Raw genomic sequence first — 18,432 nt, 5'->3', positions numbered from 1 at the left:
CAGGCCAGAAAGGAGTGGCAGGATATATTCAGTGTGCTGAATCAGAAAAATATGCAGCCAAGAATTCTTTATCCAGCAAGGCTATCATTCAAAATAGAAGGAGAGACCAAAAGTTTCCCAGACAAACAAAAATTAAAGGAGTTTGTGACCACTAAACCAGCCCTGCAAGAAATTTTCAGGGGGACTCTCTGAGGGGAGAAAAGATGAAAAAAAAAATATATATATATATCAAAAGCAAAAAAGATTAGAAAGGACCAGAGAACACCACCAGAAACTCCAGCTCTACAACATCACAATGGCAATAAATTCATATCTTTCAGTACTCACTCTAAATGCCAATGGACTCAATGCTCCAATCAAAAGACATAGGGTAATAAAATGGAAAAGAAAACAAGACCCATCTATATGCTGTTTACAAGAGACTGACTTTAGACCTAAAGGCACCTTCAGACTGAAAATAAGGGGATGGAGAACCATCTATCATGCTAATGGTCAACAAAAGAAAACCGGAGTAGCCATACTTATATCAGACAATCTAGACTTTAAAATATTTTATAACTCGGGGCACCTGGGTGGCTCAGTCGGTTGAGTGTCCAACTTCGGCTCAGGTCATGATCTCACAGTTTGTGAGTTCGAGCCCCACGTCGGGCTCTGTGCTGACAGCTCAGAGCCTGGAGCCTGCTTCGGATTCTGTGTCTCATTTTCTGTCTGCCCCTCCCCCACTTGTGCTCTGTCTCCCTCTGTCTCTCAAAAATAAATAAAAATGTAAAAAAAATTTAAATATTTTATAACTCTTATTCATGCCACGTGTGTGTTGCACAGGGCCGTGTGCTCTGTCCTGGCCAGGAGCTCTCAGAAAGATCTCTCTACTCCTTTCTGCCAGGCATGTGCCAAGCTCTCAATGATTTATTTAATCATCACCACAACCATCTAAGGCAGATCATCTCATTACTACCTTCTTCTTCTTCTTCTTCTTCTTCTTCTTCTTCTTCTTCTCCTTCTCCTTCTCCTTCTCCTTCTCCTTCTTTACAGACGGGGAAAGTGAGGCTGAGATAAGTAATGTGTCCCCACATTCCCCAGGGAAAGGGGGAAGGCGGCCTCACACCTGGGCCAGGCTTTTATCATGCACACTCTTCACCTCTCAGGAAAACTCTGGACCACACCATATCATATCGTTCCTTCCAAAGGTCCTTGCGTCTGCCCCCCCCACCCCCCCGCCCGGGCACCTGGCTTCTGGTCTTGCCCCTTCAGTCTCTCTCCTGGACGGCAGCCAGGGGAGCCCCTAAAGCAGAAGTTGACCCTGCTTTAAAACCTGCCTTGGAACCCCATGGCCTCAAGATGAAATCCAGACTCCCTGTTGTGCCATTTAAGGCTGGAGAGCTCTGGGCCTTTCCAGGTCCCCTCTGTCTCTGCATTTCAGTCCCCATTCCAACCCAATAATGCAACTCGCTCTTCTTCCAGGACTATAATTTTCCTTTGCTACTGTCCTTTCTGCCTGGGGCACAACTCTGAAGGACGATGCCCTCAGGATTTGTGGTAGAGCCTTGGACACACTGGGCTCACTGCTGTCAGCCTGTCAGCGTAGAGCCCGCTTTGGATCCTCTGTCTCCCTCTGTCTCTGCCCCTCCCCTACTGATGCTCTCTCTCTCTCTCTCAAAAAATAAATAAAAACATTAAAAAATAAATAAAAAATAAAAATATGACTTGGAATGATGTTTCCCAACAGAGTTCTCTGGCTTTAGCTACTTACTACTTGAGTTACATTTGTTGGACCTTCAACCCAACATAAATAAACATTGGAGTGGTTTGCTCTGAATATCTCACCAGGATGGTGAACATTTATCTTGCTAGGGTTGAGGATGGTGAGCCCTGTAGTAATTCTCTTTCACTGGGAGCGGCCTGATCCGAGAAATAAAACCCTAAAATCCAGTATGACAACAACAAAAATAACGTATAATTTCAACTAAAAGTCACAAGGCATCTAAAGCCAGTGGTGCTTTTATATCCAAAGCTTTTGTTAATGTGGAAGCTTCTTGGGCCATCTTGTTAACTTATCTCTCTAGTTACAAAAACCCCAAATATATATATATATATATATATATATATATATATATATATATACACACACACACACACACACACACACACACACACACACACATCAGGGGGCCTGAGTGACTCAGTCGATTAAGCTTCCAACTTTGGCTTGGGTCATGATCTCACGGTTCACGAGTTCGAGCCCTGCATCGAGCTCTGCGCTGACAGCTCAGAGCCTGGAACCTGCTTCGGATTCTGTGTCTCCCTCTCTGAAGAGTTCAGAGGGGTCTCTGGGGTGCCTGCTCACCGTCACCTGGCTCACAGCCACAATGCGTGGGCCTGAGGTGCATCTCAGGCCCCACTTGTTATCAGGGCACAGACCAGCCCCTTTTCCTCTGCTCCTCTGTGCACCTGCCACAGAGCTCTTTAATGTGTGGAACTGCTTCACTGAGGTGTGATCACAGTGGCAGGAGGGTCAACCTCACCCCGTTACTGCCCCACCTCTGTCTGGCCTCTGCTGTGGTCCCTCCGGCTCCTTTGGCTCTGCGGGGTGGTGGTTTCTACTCTATTCCACAGATCAGCACCAAACCCTGACCGTGGTGTGCGATTATCTTCACCAGCAGTCTGCGGGTCACCGATCGATTGAGGTTATAGCAGAGCTCTGGGCAGGAAACCCTCAACAGGGACAACCGAACAGCTTGAAGATCCTTGGCCACCTCTGCCACAAGAATTCCCCCATCCCACAGATGTTTTCTTCTGCTGCTCTGTTTGGAGAGCCCCCTCTTCTTAGCGAGACAGGGCTCATCGGATACACTAGAACGTCAAGGTAATTCTGCATAATTTGGGGTGGAGAAAAAGCAGTTACACTGAGCAGGAAATCCCCGCTTTTAAGATCCCTGCGAAACCACCAGACCAGGGGCTGCATGGGTCACGACAAAGAAAGCCAGAAAGGATGCAGAGGACTTCCCTTGAGGTGCAAATGTTTGTCAGGGACACCATTTATCTCCCTTAGTCGCTTGGTAAACTCTTGTGAGTCCTCATTTTTTTTTTTTTTTTTGAAGTTTGTTTTGTCTGCGGGTCCTTGATCTCAGTCTCTGGAGCCGAAGGTGGGGACTTGCACCTTGGGTCAACAATTCTGGATTCCGCTTCTGGGGTGAACAATTTGGGACTCCTGAGGGAACAGTGGGGCCGGAGCCCCTGAAGGGAGAGGAGAGCATTGGGTGGGAGTGGCCGGCGGGATTCAGGTAGACTTTGACTGAAGGACTCAGTTTCTGGATTGAGAATGGGTGAGTTGGCCTCTCAGGATGGCTGTAAGCAAGGTCCCTCCTCGCCAAAGTCCCCACGCTCCTCCCATGCCCCCGGGTGCCTTCCACCCTCATGGTGCCTTCCCTGCGGATCCAGGCGCTCACCCATCTGCCCCCGGACTAGAAAAATCGGCCAGGGGGGCGCCTGGGTGGCTCGGTCGGTTGGGCCTTCGACTTCAGCTCAGGTCATGATCTCGTGGTCCGTGAGTTCGAGCCCCGCGTAGGGCTCTGTGCTGACAGCTCAGAGCCTGGAGCCTGTTTCAGATTCTGTGTCTCCCTCTGTCTGACCTTCCCCCATTCATGCTCTGTCTCTCTCTGTCTCAAAAATGAATAAACATTAAAAAAAAAATTAAAAAAAAAATTGGCCAGGGAAGCTGCTCGCAGGTGCTTGGTCCTGGCTGGTCTGTCGGGCGCCCCCTGTCGACCAAGCCGGGACTTGGCGATTGCACAAACCCGAGGTTCAGCGTCTGGGGCGGGCAGTGGGGACAGATCCTGTAGCAAGGACCAGAACCAGCCCCGCGCAGGGGCCTTGGAAGACTGAGTGAGCTGCTGCCAGGGTAGATACTAACCGGCATGTGTGAAAACAACCTCAAAATCGCACCGTTCTTTGCCAAGGTCAGCATTTGTTATGAGTTAGAGCAACTTTAGAGAAATCGAATTTAAAATATAGTTTTAAAAGAGGCTACTTTTAAATTGTAAAAGTAAATTTTAACATAGAATTTAAGAGGCCCAGATCTTTGATCTCAAAAGTAGCTTTTTATTTTTTATTCTTAAAATTTTTTTTTAAAAATGCTTATTTTTGAGAGAGAGAGACAGAGAGAGAGCGTGAGCAGGGGAGGGGCAGAGAAAGGGAGACACAGAATTCGGAGCAGGCTCCAGGCTCTGAGTTGTCAGCACAGGGCCCATCATGGGGCTTGAACTCACACACCATGAGATCGTGACCTGAGCCAGGGTTTGAGGCTTAACCGACTGAGCCACCCAGGCGCCCTTATTTTTTATTCTCAATATTAGAATTTCTCAACATGGTAGGATAATCGGCATTAGTAGAGATTGAGAGTAACATTAGCTGCTGTCGTCAATGATTATTTTTTTTGGCTAAAGATTTCTGCGTTAGGTTATTAGGCATTCCCAAAGGACTTCAGTCTCCCAAATATATTTTCCTTAGAATTCATAGGAAAACAAAGGAAGAGCCTGGAACGGCAACAAATTATGTGGATGACTAAAATCAACATTTTACTACGGCTTTGGTTGTGACATAAGAAGGCAGGACAGGTGTTCACCAGGACGTTGCAAGTCTGATGTAGACAGGCAGAACCAGATTTGTGTTTTTGTAGTAAAAGTCACTTCTTTTTTTATTAAAAGAATTTTTTTTTAACTTTTAACATTTATTTATTTTTGAGAGACAGCGAGCACAGGTTGGGAAGGGCAGAGAGAGGGAGACAGAAGATCTGAAGCAGGCTCAGGGCTGTAAGCTCATAGCCTAGGCGGGACTCAAACTCACAAACTGTGAGATCAGGACCTGAACCAAAATCAAGAGCCCCTTGATCGACTGAGCCATGCAGGTGCTGCAGAAGTCACTTCTTATTGTGAGTTAGAGCAGATGAAAATGTGACTAAACAGTTCATGTTAAAATTAAGACTAAGCTATATTGACTTCTTATCGGGAGCTAGGGCACATTAGCTCAGAAAGACAAATTAACAAATTGGCCCAGAAAGATAGATCTCAAACTAAATATCTTATTGCAAGTTAGAGCAAATTAAGATAAATCTAAGTAGTATTCTTAAACATGACTTCCTATGGAAAATTAGAACAAATTGCATCTTTGTGAAATCAAGCTCAAAATCATTCATTTGTGATAAAATATATGAGCTTTAAATTTTTTTTAAAAATTTTTTTAACGTTTATTTATTTTTGAGACAGAGAGAGAGCATGAACGGGGGAGGGTCAGAGAGAGAGGGAGACACAGAATCTGAAACAGGCTCCAGGCTCTGAGCTGTCAGCACAGAGCCCGACGCGGGGCTCGAACCCACAAACTGTGAGATCATGACCTGAGCCGAAGTCGGACGCTTAACCGACTGAGCCACCCAGGCGCCCCATGCTTTAAATTTTTTTAATGTTTATTTTTGAGAGAGAGAGAGAGAGAGAGAGAGAGAGAGCGTGAGAAGGGGAGGGGCAGAGAGAGAGAGGGAGACACAGAAGCTGAAGTAGGCTCCAAGCTGTCCGCAGAGCCCAACAGGGGGCTCAAACTCACAGACTATGAGATCATGACCTGAGCTGAAGTCAGATGCTTAACTGACTGAGCCACCCAGGCGCTCCGCATGTAGAAGCTTTAAAGTGCTATATAAGAATTTTTGATGTGCAAATAAACTCAGAAACACACCATCACCTCAAAAGTTCTTAGGGCAAATTAGAGCAAATTAAGTAGGTTAAGTAAAAACAGTGTCACATCACACATTTACAGGTAAAGTAAATCAAAAGTAACATGTTGAGTTAGTGAAAAGAAAGATGAAACTAAACTATGTGTACAAACAAGCAATTTTTCTGTAAACAAGCTCAGAATCAGACATTCCCCTCTAAGGAAACTTCTAATGGTGTGAAAGCAAATAAAAATGAGTTAAAACCAATTTAGAGAAGTGGAAGCGGTATTAGGGAATATGTCATTATTCCTTAATCTACCTTGTTAGAAGGAATTAGACTAAATATATTCAATTCTAAGCACTTTCAGTGAAATCAAGTTCCAAATCACTCATTCATTTCAAATGAAACTTCTTATTGGCCCTTAAAGAGAATGCAAATGTAACAGTTGATATTAACACAAGAGCCACTCGAGCATTCTTAAAAGGACATTCTTAGAGTAACTTAGAGTGTAGCTAAGAGTTTATGTGAAATCAAGCTTGAAACCACTCATTCATTTCAAACAAATCTTGTAAGCTTCGTAAGTACTTTGTAAACTTTACATGTGCGAACAAGCTTAAAATTTCCTGCTTCTCTCACTCACTGGGAGGGGCTCTTCAGGTCTGGCATAAAGGCCTCTCTTTTCTCCAGAAATAAATAGTTTTGTGTGAGACCACCAGCAGCTATGCCCTTGCTTTCCCCTCCAGAGACAGTCCAGATTTCGGCTCCAGGAGCTAAGTCTCCATCTTCCATCTGAGGAGTTAAGATCCAGCTCCCCATAACAGAGGCTAAGATCCTACTTTTCCATACAGAGGCAGAGTCCCCACCACATGCCCTGCTGGCTAGGTCCACGTTTCCCCTTGCAGAGTCTGAGTCTCAGTTTTGGCCACAGCGGTGACCTGATGACCCAGAGGCTACATCTCCCTTCCTGAACCTGAGTGCATTCCTATCTAAGCTAACTTCTTATGATGATTTAGATAAAATTGATATAAAATAAGCAGAATAATTGAAAACAGGCAGGAAACCACACTTCCAATTAAGGTCCAGGTTCAGGTCCAGTAATATTTCAAATGAAATTTCTTATTGTGAGTTAGAGCATGTTTAGACCCAGACCCTGACCCCAAGTTGCACACTGAACCGGACTCTCATTTTGACCCTGACAGTCATTCTCATCCTAACCCTAACTATGACCTTGACCATGACGCTAACACTGATCATGAATGATATGCTCAGACTCAATCTCACTACCATATTCATCCTGACCCTGAACCTCCTACTCATCTGCCCCCTTTCACTTTGATTCTGAACATCACCATGACCCTGATCCTGACTCTCCCCCTAAATCTGTCCCTAAGCCTCATACTGGGACCCGACTCACACTTGACTTTGACTTTCACACTCATTCTCACCCTGACCCTCAGCTTCACCTTGGCCTTGTCCTGGACTCTAAACAAGACCCTCCCCTCCCCTTCTTACTCATCCTCATTCTAAATTTATTCTTCAAACAGGTGTTTATCCTCACATTGACCTTGACCTCACTCTCCCCGTTGAGAGTCCTGACATTGACCCTCACACTCTGCTTCCGTTCTCCCTCTGACCCTGACCCTTGTTCTGATCTACCTTATCCTAAGTCAAACACTGACCCTGCCCCCCACCCCAGCTTGACTCTAACAATGACCCTGGACCTCACTCTGACATCACCTTCACCCTAAACCATACCCGTAACCTCTCCATGACCCTGACCTTCATCCTCATCTTGATTCTGACCTGAACCACTCAGTCTGACTCTTTCCCAAACCCTATCCCTGACCCTCACTGTAACTCTCACCCTCATTCACCCTGACCCACATCCTCACTCCATCACCTTCACACTTGTACACTTACCCTCATTCTGACTCTGACCTTGACCCTTAAAATACCCTGAGTCTGACTCTCCCTGCCCCCTCACAGGACCACTGACCCTTACTCTGATCCTCACCATGACCCATATGGATCATCTTCCTGACTGTGTAATGCTCACTCTGACCCTACCACCCTGACCCTGCCTCTCACCCTCATATTGACCCTCACAATCTAAAGTTGAAATCCATATCTATGGTCAAAGTCAAAGCAACAGGTTCAGCAAAGAACCTCTGAATCATATATTCCTCTTAACTATAATTTATTCCTTGTTAATATAATTAGTGAGAACTAGCACTAGTAGAAATAACAAGATAATCCAGAACTACCTAACTAGATATAATTAGAAAACTAGAGAATGTAAAAGAGAGGCTCCAGAAGATGCACGTGTCTGAAGTTGTCACTATTTATCTAGTTATGTAGTCAGCAGTAGTTAATTTTAACAAGAAAAAAAAAAAAAAAAAAGGAGTTTCAGTGCTTTTGAATACTTCTGTCTTTTGGAAGACTTGTGAATGTTCCTTGGAGAATAACAGGTGATTCTGAGCTGATTTCACAAATACTCTTAGACTCTTGGTGCACGTTAACTCTCAACGAAAAGGATTTTTTAACATAGTGTGTGATTATGGGGTTGTTGATACAAATCCTGCTTTGGTTTATTCTAATTCCTCCGTGTCACAATAAGAAATCTTTTGAGTGCTTTTGACTACATTTGAAAATTTATTGAAAATTGATATGTGATTCTGAGCTCATTTTTATAAGTGTCATAACCGATGAGGAGAACGAAGGCGAAAGAAATGTAGATAAAATTAAATTTCCTTACGACTTGCAGCCCATCGATAAATACCCGAGACAGGCAAAGTATGGCATTCCTCAAGGAGCTCACAACTGCCTCTTTTCATGCTTTGCTAGAAGTAACAAGCAAACTTAGCTTGGCATTCTCTGGACCTCCAGGATCCTGTAAGTCTTCTTTAACAAATGTAAATCTCTATAGAGACTTCCTTTATCTCTCCCCACCCCCCAACTTAAAACTATACAATCAATCCCTCCTCACAAGCACAGTGCAGCTCTTTCAGCCCATGGGTTGTGTCCCTGTGCTGTAATGAAAGCACTTTTTTGCACCCCAAACCTCTCAAGAATTCTTTCTTGACAGCTCGCTCCAGGTCCACATCACATCACCAAGGACCACATTTGCTGGATCATATGGTTAAGAGTATGTTTAGTTTTATAAACAACCGGCAGCTGTCTTCCAAAGTGGCTATACCATTTGTTACATTTGACGGCGCTCACAGAGGGTGGTGTGTATGTCACAGAGCCTAAGGCTAGGGAGTTCAGCTCTGTCCCGGGAGGAAAGCAAACAAAGCTGAAATGCAAAAACCCGGGCCGGTAGCCAAACCAAAATGCCTCAGAGGCGAAGACCCCCGCCTTCCTACCGAGGATCTGGATCGGGAAGTCGTGTACAGAGCTGCCGCAGTAGCTTCTGGGGAGTGTAGTTTCTCCGGAGAAGGGGCAGAGGAGGAGCGATTTTGCACAGAAGCCGGTGCCTGTTTCACGCCCGGGTGTTTTATGCGTAGGCTGTCGTTGCAATAGCCATTGTCCTAGTGAATCAACCGCGGGAACCAGAAGCTGCTGCGTTGGCCCCCACGGGGGGCGGTGCCTGCGGGGATTCTGGGAAGTGTAGTTCTGGCGAAGAACGGCCGGGCCGAGGGCTGGCTGGACGGGTTCCGCCGGCCCCGGTGACCGAAGCCGGCCCCCGTCCTTGGCCCCGAGAGATCCTTCCAAATGGGGACAGGGAGGGCCTAGGGTCTGGGACAAGGCTAGAATGGGGAGTGCGGCGGCTCAGGCCCGCGGGTTGGGGGGTTCCATGTTAGGAGGTGTGTGTGTGGCGGGGGGGAGGGGGCGGGTGGCGCATTTGGGGCGGGGGAGTAGGGTGACGCTCAGCCAGCCCTGAATCCCTGAGTTGCTGGGCGCTGTGCGGAACCTCCTTTCCCGACTGGGACGAGTGACATGGAACTCCACAACTTTTCATTTTTGAAGGGGGTGGATATATTCAGAGCCAAACAATTTACGAGGGGGAGCTCCAGCGTGCATCTGAGTTTATTTGGGTGTGGGGATGAGTTCAGCCAGGGCCAAATAACAAACATCCCCTGGGGGGGCGGGGCGGTGGAGGCACGCCTAGGGCCATATATGCTCAGGTGTGTTTTGGTGGGGAAGCACTTACTTGGGTCCTGCGTTTTGGTGTAGTTGTGGAAACCCGGGACTGATAGAGAATGTCAAGCTTTGGCTTGGTTGGTGGTTTTTGGTGGGGCCGAAGGGGGCTTCTTTAGTATTCGGGGCCCATAATCGGGGTGTTTGTGGAACTTCTCAGGCCTCACTGTGCGTTGGTTTGTTGGGGATGGGTGGAGGTGAGCTTGATGTCGGTATAATAGATATACTTAGGGGTTATGGAGGAATGTCTAGAGTCCCTGGGTTTTTAGGGGGTGGGGCAGGTTTTGGCCCCGGACACACATCTATCAGTGATGGTGGACTGCATCGCTGGGGCTTACATCTAAGCAGCTTTTTGACTAAGGGCAGGTCTGCTGCTCTGGGACCTGTGGTCCCAAGGTTCGTCTAGGCATTCTGCTTTGTGGCAGGGATCTCGGGTTTGTTTGTAATGTGGGTGGCCAGTTTGGCTGATTCCCCCTTGGCTGCTTCTCCCTTGTGCTTGGGGGTCAAACCTGTTGCCCGGAACTTAGTGGGAACCTTTGAGGGCTGTTGGGCGATTATCCAAATCTCCTCTGGCAACCTATGGGGCCCAGGTGTCAGGACTTTAATTTTATTTTTAATTTTTTGGCAAGGACAAATTGTAAACCTACCAGTAGAATAGTACGGTGAAACCCCCCCCCCCCCCCCACCGCCATGGACCTATCATTATATTCAACATTTATTAATTGGCAGCCAGTCTTTCATATACATCCCCTCAACCCTATGTGTGGATACACTTTGGGAACTGTCACACCCCACAGGGCTTGACCACTAGTGACATGACCACTGACCCAACTGCCTTGGCACTCTGCAGCTAGAGTTCAAATCTAGGGATTTTGTAGCTTTGTCAGCTTGAGCGAGATTTATAACCGCCTCAGTTTATCCCAAGACCTAGCTTATGTAAACGTTAACTATTCCTAATAATATTACACCTTGAGGCCCATTGGTAGAAAAAGGATCAGTTCCCTATTTAATAAGAGCCTATCAGGGCAGGTTGTGTAGTGATGCCCACACCCGACTCTGTCCCTCAGAAGCTGTCCACGTTCTTCTGTGGCAGATCTGAGGCTTTCTTTTTCTTTTGCCTTGAAAGGAAGAGGAGCACTCCTCACTTAAACTTGGGGATTTCTAGCCGGGTATCTGGGTGCTGGGAGACAGAACTGAGGCTCTCACCCTGCCTCTTTCATTCTTACCGCCTGCTGTATCCCTTCTTGCCCAGGGAGGACTGGTAGAGAAAGAGAGGGCTTCTGGGCTCCTGACAGCCCACTTTTGGCTGGGTACCACTCACCCTTTACATTCCTACAGTGTCTTCCGGGCTCCACATCATGGGCCGGTTTCCTTTGCCTATTCTGACATCTTGTGTCCTACAGTGTCCCATTTGAGGCTCAGATGCCTTGCTTGGTCCCCTAGGATCCAGGACTGATTTAAGGGCAGGAGCCTTTACAGAGAATATTACCCTGGACCAGATTACCACCATCCTTGTCCCAGCAACATTTCTCTGTAAGTTTATTCCCATCCGTCGTGTCCGGGATGCATTTGGAAATGTTTTTAAAAAATTTTTTTTCTTAATGTTTTTATTTATTTTTGAGACAGAAAGAGACAGAGCATGAGCAGGGAAGGGGCAGAGAGAGAGGGAGGCACAGAATCGGAAGCAGGCTCCAGGCTCCGAGCCATCAGCACAGAGCCCGATGCGGGGCTTGGACTCACAGACTGTGAGATCATGACCTGAGCCGAAGTCCGACGCTCAACCGACTGAGCCACCCAGGCGCCCCTGGAAATGTTTTTTAAAAGGTAAGTTTCCAACTATTTCTTTTAGTATTTATAAAAGGACAATTGATGTTTGTATATTGACCCTTTAAATCCTGCCACCTTGCTAAATTTAAATTCACCTATTGAAGTTTTTTTTGTTTTTGTTTTTGTTTTGTTTTGTTTTGTTTTTTGGATTCTAGGACACTTTCAGGACAGATTTATTTCCCATAGATAATCAGTTTTGTTAACTTTCTGTGTATCCTTCTGGCATTTTTTTTAATGTAAAGACAATCAGAGATTAAATACACACATACATGTTTATGCCCTCCCCACGTTTCCTAGAGGTGTCTTTGGTTAAACGGCAGTATTTTTTTTTAATTTTTTTTAACGTTTATTTATTTTTGAGACATAGAGAGACAGAACATGAACAGGGGAGGGGCAGAGAGAGAGGGAGACACAGAATCCGAAACAGGCTCCAGGCTCTGAGCTGTCAGCACAGCGCCCGACGCGGGGCTCGAACTCACAGACCACGAGATCATGACCTGAGCCGGAGTTGGACGCTTAACCGACTGAGCCACCCAGGCACCCCTAAACGGCAGTATTTAATTGATATGTAGTAATTGATATGTATTCACCTCTTCCTTAATGGCTTCTGGATTTTTTTTTTTTAAAGATCTGTCTTTCCCCAAGGGCCTCTGTATGTTCTCCTGTATGTTTCTAAATGTCTATGTTTTTGTTTCTTTCTAATCTTTAGCTCTCACACTACTTGGAATTTATTTTTATGCAAGGTGTGGGCTAGGAATCTAACTTCCAATCTGACAGCAGCTTGTCTGAACGCTTTCACGGAGAGGCCATCCTTTCCTGGCTGTGTTGAGAGGCTGTATTACCTAAAACCCCAAGAATGCGTGGGCTCTCTATTCTGTTCCACTTACTGTCTGTTGCTGCAGTTACACGGGTTTTATTTTTTGTGCCATTGTAGAATTTCATTCTTGTTATAAAATACAACACAGGAAGTAAAGCACACAGAAGGGATAGCGTAGAATGAACAGAAAGTGAACACCCAGGTCAAAAAGTAGTGCTTTGTTGGTCTCCCCAGATGCTCCCCAGTCACAACTTTGTCCCTCCCTTCAAAAGCAACCTTTCCCTGAGTGTCTCTAAGGTCCGTCACCTGAGTAAGCATCTCTAAACTTTATAGGTTAGCTTTTTTACCTTTTATTTTGCTATTTTTATATTTACTTATTCATTTAAAGAGAGATGGAGTGCGGGAGTGGGGGAGAGGAGCAAAGAGAGAGAATTTTTTTTAACATTTTCTTTATTTTTGAGAGCGAAAGAGAGAGGCAGAGTATGAGCAGAGAGAGAGAGGGAGAGAGGGAGACACAGAATCCGAAGACAGCTCCAGGCTCCGAGCTGTCAGCGTAGAGCCCGACGCGGGGCTCGAACTCACAAACCGTGAGATCATGACCTGAGCTGAAGTCGGACGCTCAACTGACTGAGCCACCCAGGCACCCCGAGGGAGAGGATCTTAAGCAGGCTCCACACTCAGCGCGAAGCCCAACATGGGGCTCGATCTCATGACCCTGGGATCATGACCTGAGCTGAACAAGAGTTGGACTCTCAACCAACTGAGGTACCCTAGCTTTTTTATCTTAAAAAAAAAAAAAAATCTAATAGTGATTTTTAAAATGTGTCTTTTAAAATTTATAGATTCTTGGGGCACCTGGGTGGCTCAGTTGGATAAGCGTCCCACTTTGGCTCAGGTCGTGAGCTCGCAGTTCGTGGGTTCAAGCCCCGCGTCAGGCTCTGTGCTGGCAGCTCAGAGCCTGGAGCCTGCTTCCGATTCTGTGTCTCCCTGTCTGTCTGCCCCTCCCCTGCTCATTCTCTCTGTCTCTGTCTCTGTCTCTCTACGTTTCTCAAAAATATATAAAACATTAAAAAAAATTAAAATTTATGGGTTCTTTCATCCTCTTCCTTTCCTGCCAGTTTATCTGTTGAAGGACCAAGACCATTTGATATGTAGAGCTTCCTGCAGGCTGGATTTTGCTGATATATTCTCATTGCAGATAAAGGTATTCCTTTGTATTTCCCCCACATTTGGTGTGGAGTTTCATCACACTTAGGTTCAATCCCTTTGAAAAGATTATAAGTGATGTATGCTTTTATCAGGATGCATATAATATCTGCTTTTGGTTTTCTTTGATGTTAGCCATTCTTGATTCGTAATGCCTAGATGTGTTCATTCACTGAGGAATGTAAAACGGTGATATGCTAATTCTGTCATTTTCCTGTCTTCGCTGGAGTAATATTATAAGGAGACACTTCCCCTCATCTACTATTTGATTACCCAGAGGCACGATTCATATCGGGAAGGAGATTAAATGCTTCAATCTTCCATTTAACGAGTTTTCAAGACAGTGAATTGGTTACCTGTTATTAGAAGTTGACCTTTATTTTAAAAAATATTATAAACTCGTAGGTTTAAACACATCTGATGGGTTTCAATCTATTGCAAGTCATATTCTTGTTAAAACTAACATGGTCCCATCTCTGGCCATTGGCAGCCTTATCTAATTAACCATGAAGTCATAGTGATATGATTCTAAAGAGTCTTTGTAAATCCTTGCTTTCTGGTATGTCAAGATATTTCAGGTTCATCTTGTACATTTCCTGCAACAAATCAGGCATAAGCCATTTTCTTATTTCTGGAAGCACGTATTTCTTTTAATGGGAAATAGTAAGCCAAGACCACAATCTGGGGGTATCTTGGTGGCTCAGTTAGTTAAACATCTGACTCTTTTTTTTTTAATTTAATGTTTATTTATTATTTTTGAGAGAGAGAAAGAGAGAGACAGAGCATGAGCAGGGGAGGGGCAGAGAGAGAGGGAGACACAGAATCTGAAGGAGGCTCCAGGCTCTGAGCTGTCAGCACAGAGCCCCATGTGGGACTCGAACTCATGAACTGCGAGATCATGACCTGAGCCGAAGTCGGATGCTCAACTGGCTGGGCCACCCAGGCGTCCTAAGCATCTGATTCTTGATTTTGGCTCAAGCCGTGATCTCACAGTGAATTCGAGCCCTACTTTGGGCTCCACGTGCTAACAGACAGTGCAGAGCCTGCTTGAGATTCTCTCTCCCTCTCTCTGCTCCTGTCCCACTTGCACCCTCTTCTCTCAAAAACAAATAAATAAACTTAAAAAAAAAAAAAAAAAAAAGGCCACAGTCTGGAAATCAGGGATGGGTGCTGCAGTTGAATTGGTCACTGTAGCCTTTGGCAGGGGACAGAGCTAAGAAGTACCTCATTGTTCACACTGATATTCCTGATCCAAATTCAGGATTACTGGGATGTTACCTAACCCTTTGAGTATCACATTTGTGTCTCCTTACTTCTACACCAAAATTCTAGATTTTCTAGTCCACGGGGGTTGATGGAATTAGCATATCCCATAATTACTCATTTGCTTCAGAAGGAGATTTGGTTCAGATAGCTTTGCTAACCTCTGTTGCTTCTGTGTATTTTATTCCAATGGCTCCCTCCCTACTGGGTCACCACGGGTTAATGGTGTACCTCTGCCGAAAGCCAAAACTTCTGCCAAGCAACCCTCTCTCCATGACTCTAGCTCCTGAACCTGGTAACCGCTCCCTCCACCTTTAGACCTGGCGTTGGTCGAGACCCTCGGCTCTCGGCTCTCGTAAGCATCCGTGGTGCTAAAGCATCTGTTTGTTTTCCCCTAACTCTGCTCACACCTTCGTAACTAGTCCCTAGGCTAAGCGTTCCAGTCCCTAGGCTAAGCGTTCCGCGGTTACCCAGTTTGAATTGCCACCAGACCAACACAGGGTCAGTGTACTTGAAACATCGTCGTTACCGGCTTTGGAGCAAATAAATAATAGCTGGAGAGATCCTGAGAAAAAAGTGCTGACCAAGAAGGTAGAGCAAGTTGGAATGTTCTTGTGTTGTATCAAATCAAATGGTTAGCGGGAAATGGAGATCCCTTAAAGCCGACTCTTCCGTAATTCCACAGGAGCCTGAGGAAGATTATGCACTTCATGTGTTCATATTTTTTATAAGGAAATAGATTGGTCACAGTGGACTTGGCAAACAGAAGACAGTGTGTGGCGAATCTGGTTGCACCGTATAAAAAAACTGTAGCAGTTTCCATCTCAGGGACACCTGTTACAATCGCACGTCGCTGACACAAGATCCCGTCCTGAGGTGTTGTTGAGACGTAGCATTTTAGGACCCAAGTCGTGCTGACAGTGTTTTCTGCAGATTTCACATCGCACTTTCTTTCTAGCCGTAGTGTCTCATCCTTGAGGACTCTTACAATGGCGTAAGGGATGTATTTCTTTACCGTTGGGAGAACAAGACAATGTTAAATTGGTTTCTCTGGGAAATAGCAATGTGCAGATTGAAGTTGGTGTTTTACACTCATTCATAGATCGTGTGAATATGGAAGTCTTTTTGGATCCCATTTGCCCCCAACGTTTTCTTCTGACGTTTTACAGGCATGCAGAAAAGTTGAAAAGTTTTGCTGTTCTGAATGTCCTCATACTCGCCAGTATGGATGGATAGGTGTGACAGAGCCAGTAGAGCAAAATGTTGTCAACTGGGTCGTACGTTAGCAGGAAGATTCTCAGGTAGAAATATTTTACCACATATTTATACATATGCACACACATACACACAGACACACACACAGATTCAGCTTACTAAAAGAAGGAAGTTTTCCTCACCTAGTAGGTTTTCTGACACTACACCGTCCTGTCCCTTCCTGGGATAAAGTCTACTTGGTGACGATGTAGTCTTATTTCTTGAAGGCACAGCTGGATCCAATTCGCCAACGTTTTATTTAGAACTTTTGCACCTCGTTTTATAAGTGGCATTGACCCCTGGTTTTCTTTCTTCTGTAGGGTCCTTGCTTGCTCTTGGTGTCCTTGATGAATGAGCTAGGAAGCTGGTTTTAATGCTTTGGGGCACTTAAGCTTTATTACAGAATGACCTATTCCTCGAAGTGTTGCTGGAATTGGCCAATAAAATGGTCTGAGGCCCATGCCTTTGGGAGAGACCTTTGTCCTTTGCTTTTCTTTTTCGGTTAATAATTGGTTCCTTTTTTTTTTTTTTGGACTCGATTTTGGGCAATTTCTGTTCTTCTAGGAAATCCCCCATTTCTCCTAGTCTTTTCCTTTCTCTTCTCTCCTTCTCTCTCTTGGCCGTGCTGCCCCCTTCCCTGCAGAGCCCCTTCTTGGCTGGCTGGGCCCCCTCTGCCTTACGCTCTGAGTGGCAGCATAATGTTCACGGCTGTAGGTCTTCTGTGACAGAGCCCTGTTCTCCTGGTTGGCATCCCTGCTTGTTCTTACTGGTGTGGCAGGTTTAAGGAACCGTGCCTTTAGTTTTAAGGCCTGGGCACAGCCACAGATCCCAGCACACTGAACTGCCAATCACAGTAGGGCCTGGGGGAGGCGGATAATCAATTTATGGCCTTTTGACCCTATAGTGGAATGGCATGTCAACGTTTCCCAGACATCCTGACATCCCTCCTATGGGGTCTCTCCCTGCCCTATTGAACTCAGAAGTGACCATGTGTCTCGATTTGCTAATGAGCTATATCTGAGGTGTCACTTTGGGTAAAGTTGGTAAGAGCGTGAGTATGGTTCTCTATCTTACATTTCCCTCTATCATTCCTACTGACCGTTTTCCAAACAGAGGCGGTCCCGGCAGCCGTGGTCCTGGACTGAAGATGGCTTTGAGCACAGTTGCAGATGACAAATGATGGACACAGAGCCGGAGTGAGAAAGAAACTTCATAGCTCTAAGCCACGGAGATCTGAGGGGAAGCATTTGTCACTCCAGAATAACTTGGCCCTTCCTGACCCCTCCTCCCTTTTGCTGTGAGGGTTCTGTCTTCTTCAGGGCGAACTCAGAACCCTGTGGACATACGCTTGCTCTCGGGGTTTTCATTTAGTCCTTTGTTCACTGGGCATTGCCGTAGCAAGGCTGAAAGGAACGGGCTTTGGAATGAGAATTCTGGATTCTAGGCTTGGCCCTGACGCTTGGTAGCTATGATCTTAAGGACACATCAACCAACCTCTGAGTGCCTTGGCTTGCCCCTCTGTGAGATGGAAAGAATAGCAGTGCCTTCCTCTTGGCTATGTTGTAAGGATTCATGAGCTCTGGACAGTACTCGTTTTATAGATGTTGGTATTACTAGGAGCAGAGGGCTCTATTAGCTTAGGCCAAGCTGTGCTGCAGTGACACGTGACCCCCAACTCTCCGTGGCCCACCCGGCTATCTGACCTTAACCCCAGTCTAATTCCTCTTCCTTCGTAGGTCGGCTTTGGCTCTGCACCGTGATCTTCTACAGTAGAAACCAAAGCCCCTTCTGGGGACATGGTTCTTTCAGAACGTGAGTGATGGTGGAATCAGGCAGTGCTTAGAAGTGGCACGGCAGCCTTCAGTCACATTTCATCGCCCAAGGCAAGTCACAAGGCCAAGCCTGATGTCAGGGGCAGGGAGGTGCCGTCTTTGTATAGAGAAATAAATAATTGGGAACAGTGGTAAAAATCCACCATAAAGGCCCCTTTTATCCTAGTCCCCAGGATTAGCAAAATGACTGAGATGTGTTTCTTCTTACAAGAGGCTCAGAATCTAGTGAAGGTAGTCAAATAAATAGAAACTTTGCAACGTGGTGTGAAGAAGGTGAGATGCCCAGGTTGGACAGGAGAGGGAGTGAGTCTCTGCCTATGGAATTAAGGGATGAATCCTAAGGGGGACCTGGCCAGCCTCCAAAGAGTACTGGCAACAGGGCGACCACAGTCCT

At 45.8% G+C, this 18,432-nt stretch overlaps 1 long non-coding RNA gene across 1 annotated transcript; it reads left to right on the top strand.

The window, feature by feature from the left end:
• The first annotated feature begins 13,613 nt into the window (after nucleotides 1-13,613).
• Nucleotides 13,614-18,156, top strand: LOC102955452. The gene is made up of 3 exons (XR_001509663.2): nucleotides 13,614-13,687; nucleotides 16,122-16,253; nucleotides 17,943-18,156. It is a non-coding gene; the product is annotated as an uncharacterized LOC102955452 (long non-coding RNA).
• The last annotated feature ends 276 nt before the right edge of the window (nucleotides 18,157-18,432 follow it).

The sequence above is a fragment of the Panthera tigris genome, chromosome A3, assembly GCF_018350195.1.
Source record: "Panthera tigris isolate Pti1 chromosome A3, P.tigris_Pti1_mat1.1, whole genome shotgun sequence".
In the NCBI taxonomy this organism is placed as follows: Eukaryota; Metazoa; Chordata; class Mammalia; order Carnivora; family Felidae; genus Panthera; species Panthera tigris.
Note: the sequence above shows the minus strand (reverse complement) of the source record. Positions and strands in the feature narration are given on the sequence as shown.